Source organism: Mauremys reevesii, linkage group 10, assembly GCF_016161935.1.
Source record: "Mauremys reevesii isolate NIE-2019 linkage group 10, ASM1616193v1, whole genome shotgun sequence".
Lineage (NCBI taxonomy): Eukaryota > Metazoa > Chordata > Testudines > Geoemydidae > Mauremys > Mauremys reevesii.
In genome coordinates, this window is record NC_052632.1 from 21,856,320 (window position 1) to 21,860,986 (window position 4,667).

A 4,667-nucleotide genomic window follows, 5' to 3' on the forward strand; every position below is an offset into this window, starting at 1 on the left:
CATGCTGGGAGGAGTGCCAGAGACTATAAGGAGCAGTTTTCCTTCAAATGTCAAGGAAAAACAAGGAGAGAGCAGATCTGGGGTTTGGCTGTGCACTGAGCGAGCAGGGGAAGTTATTCAGGAGGGGCTGTTGAAAAGAACCTGTCAAGAGGCAGGCTGAGAAAATGGGGGGGGAGGGGAACACAGCAATGGTGTGGTCTTAAGGCCTGCTGTTGGCATGGAGGCTTGTTTCATAGGCCTAGGCCAGGGTGTTCAGTGACTATGGAAGTCCCATTAGCAGGGCTAAGAGACTGTTACTTCTGCACCAACAAACTGCTTAGCCTGGGGAGGGCTGAAGGAACTGTTTTGTTCTGGACTCTTTGGCTACCCCTGAAGGAATGGACTTCTGGCTTTGGCTGGAGGACCAAAAGCACCCAGAATACCCCCAAATGACCCTGCAACAGGCTGGAAATTGAGGCACAGCTCCAAGGGAGAAACTGAAACCTGACACTGAAGAGGTAAGAGCCTACTACAGGCAGCCATCTTTTGAACAGCTTTAGACTTCAACGCTGTTCCCAGGAAAAGCTCTATTTATAACTGAGTGTTTAAGTGTCAGTATGGCAGAGCAATCTTGGCACATATATGCCCAATGCAGCTAAGCATACAGGCCAGCTTCTAGAGTCCATACAAAACTTGTTTCAGAGTAAATGGGAGTTCTGACAAACAAGGACTGTAGGATCAGCCCCAAAGGGAGTACCCATGGCTGTGTCCTCACCAGCAAACTTTGCAGCCACATTTCACCACCAGTTGTAGCATACTCAGGCCTGAACCCTATCTGCACTATAGCTTCCACTGTTGCTACCACTGGTGATGCAGTCAAGGCCCCAGATAACACCTTCAGTTTACAGGATACCTGGTTAATACAGGAGGCATGACGCTCTATTACCTTGCACCTTTGTTTAGCTACTCCCACTGGTGAAAAGTGAGACTAAAGTACTACAATTTTGCTCTGGTAGTGAGTTCCCCCCACCACCCTCACGCTCACAGATGTAAATACCTACCTGGGGCGGGGGACAGTGGAAGATCAAGCTAACTGAGCTCTTGGGAAAGACAGGCTGAAATTAAGGTTCTAGTAACAGATTCTCATCTCAGTTGTACAGCTGGAATAGCTGTAGTAACCCCAATGATTTAAGTGTAACTACTCGGGATTTAGCCAGGCGTAACTGAAATCATAGTCTGGCCTCCCTTCACAATGCAGGAGTGCAAAATTCCCATTAACTTCAGTGGGACCAAGAGTTCATCTCAGTACTTAGCTGTTAGCTGTGGATGTGATGGGTTGGACCCCCCTTCTGGGATACCACCTCAGTACTGGGATTTCACTGAGCCTCTCTTGCTCACCAGCCTGGGTTCCCTCTCCCTGCGTATTTCCCCGAATAAGGCTATGTCCACACTTGCATGGGTGAAAGTAAAGCTCTGGTTTGGGTACTCACTTAATTCCTCAGGTGTCAGTGTTTACACCAGTAGCACTTCCATCACCATGAGAGCAGCGCTCTAGCGCAGCTATCCCCATCTTGACAATGGGTCTTGCGGGAAATGGGGGGTGGGGTGATCACGGGGCACCCTGGGTCCCTGCACAGCCTCCTCGCCCCAAACACTGAGCAGCTCCAACAACGAGGAGTCCTTGTGGCACCTTAGAGACTAACACATTTATTTGGGTATAAGCTTTTATGGGCTAAAACCCACTTCATCAGATGCATGGAGTAAAAAACACAGTAAGCTGTATAAATATTACAGCACATGAAAAGATGGGAGTTGCCTTACCAATTGGGGGGTTAGTGCTAACGAGGCCAATTCAATTAAGATGGAAGTGTACTAGTCTCAACAGTTGATAAGAAGGGGTGAATATCAAGAGAAGGAAAATTACTTTGAGTGCTAACGAGGCCAATGCAATCAAGGTGGACGTCACCCACAGAAAGCCTTGAAAGGCAGCTACACAGGTCTCTAGCTTGAGACTTTGAAATGCACCTTTTGATAAGTGTCAGAACAAATGTCTGAGATACTGGATGTATTTTACTACCTTCTTGGGAGTGAATGGAGAAACAGCCCACTGCAAGGGGAGTTTTTTTTCTGGTTACAAATTTCAGACTTCCATTCTTTTGCCAGGCTTGGTGAAGCAACTAAATCTAATTCAATTTAAGAGCCAACACTTTCCAAGTGACATAAATTTCAGATTGATAACTTCTCTGAGGCTTCACGAGATTCTGTTTGTGCTCTTGTTGTTCTATGATGGCATGTTGTGGCTAAAATTTATCTCCTTCCTCTCCTATGTTAGTTTTCATAGTTTCACAGTTACCCGTGAGGTAATAGGAATGTGAGTAAATTCTTTTCATGGTTGCAGAGAAAGTCATGAAAATGACTTCAGTGTACCCTAAAGGCTGAAACTGGAAGGCAAATAACCCCAAATTTATTATTTTTAAACTATTTTTGAACATTTTGGGTTGGCAATATTGGATTTTGTACAGTCATGTCTGAGACTTGTTTCATGACCTCCCTGTCCTTAGAACTGATTCACTGCTTATCCCTTCACATATAAATTTAGAAGACAAATATAAAAATTGGGTTATTTACTGTGCTTGAAAGTAACAACCTAAACACCAATTCTTTGTCTCTTGTGAAGATTAAATGCAACAGAAATTCTAAACAGGTAGAAAAATGACTGTAGCAAGAACATAAATAAGATTTACAGAAGTCACTGTAAAAATAAATAAATAATTAAAAAAATTCAGAACTGAGATTGCAGCTAATGTCAATTCATTCAGAGCTGGCTGGCTCTCTTCAGGCCAAAGTTTCAAGCATGCAGCCCATACTAATGGGAATCTACATCAATACATTTCTATTCATTTTTAAAGCAGGTTTTTTATAGTATTGAATTGTGGATCAATGAAGAGCTTGAGTTGACAATACAATGTTAAATAAGCCTATCCAGTGATACATTCTATAGTATTTTTTAAATAATTAGTCAAAAGAAAAACCCTCTCAAGCCATGAAACCTAATAAAACTCTCAACAGTTGCCTGCAGCTCCAAATCTAGGCTAAGAGCTTGTATCAATTTTAACACTGTCCCTAGGGAGTCATACATCTGGCAATTTGAAATCCTTTTACTGGGGAAAACAATGGGATCATCACCTTTCCTGGAGCACAACAATTCTGATGCTGTTTCCACTTTTGCTGTTCATTTAAAATAACAGCCTAATTTCCTTTAACCACAGGTTGAGCAGTGACAGCTTTCTAGTTCCCATGAATCTTTGCATCAAGCACATCCATTTCTGCAAAGAAACTTTTTCTAGAAAGAAGACTTGATGGGCCACACACAGTTCAGATGCAATGCTGTAGAAACATACAGCCCTTTAATTTGAACACTGACTCTCACAACGCAAGTGGGTAGAGCATGTTAGGTGTTTTTGCTTTGCAGATATGAATCCCAATGTTTAGTCACAAGTGAAAACGTGTTTGTTCATATCCTAGGCCTCACTTGTGCATGCAACACAATGACATTGTTAACAGTCTTGCCTACGGAGAGGCCCAGTACTAAAATAGCACAAATGTTTTTAGGAGTTAAAGAGTTTTTTGACAGAACTGTGTCGAGAACCAAAGGACGTCTCCAATAGCAGCATGAGCACTACGTTTGCTCTCAGACTGTAGCAATGAAAGTTACACAGCTCTAGTGTTCAATCTTTACCCATGGTCTCTATTCCCTTTTCACAGGTTAGTAGATTGTGATTTCCATATTTCAGGCAGTTTAAAAGCATGTATGCTTTAAAGACAAAGTCAAGACAGTGGTGAGATTTTGTTTATCACCGTCACTCTCCAGTCCCTGGGCAGTTTTCTTTTCTAGTACTATATACCATTTCACTCTGGATACCTAGAGATTTAACGCTATCTGAGAATGAAACCTTGCTTCATCCCCATCCCCAGGGGGCACATGGCAGTTCTGCATTGGACAGCAGAGATCAAGGACCCCACAATTCCTGCTTACTGCAAATCAGTGCTATAGGGTAGCACAGAAAAGGAGTTTGAGGAAGAAATGGAGAGCTACCCACATGTAGTATGAGGGTATGTGTATCAGCCATGGCTATGCTGGTGCTCTGTGTATGTGTATTTGAGGATTACTCCCTCGCCTCACTCCACCCCTTGCATATCTCTGCACAAAGTATGTTTCCTCAGGCTCTGTACAAATGTCAAATTTGTCCCTGTGAAGTAGACGTAGCTCCTTCAGTTTCTAGCTTTTAGTGCAGATTTCCTAATCATTGGCCCTCTTAGTTGATATTCTCACTAACCCACCACTTAGTCCTCATTAAGAAAGTGGCCAATTTTCCCCCTGAAATAGGCTAATTAAAATGGAAGCAATTTATATGAAAAGGTTTAGGCCTCCCCTATCATATTTCCAGTCCTCTAAAGATTGCAAAAGTCCTCCAAGTAAATGAGAAGCAAGAACCTGCCAATTTTGATATTTCAGTGTAAAATTAAAGAAAGCTGGGGCAAAGAATCTTTGCAACTTCAGGAAGATGGATTATTACTCATATTGAAGCAATAAAGACCACACACTTTTTGCTCTGAAATTCCCTTTTAAAAATTGATGGCAAAGTCCTAACTATATTGGATTAGTGAAAACCAGACAGACTAAATAA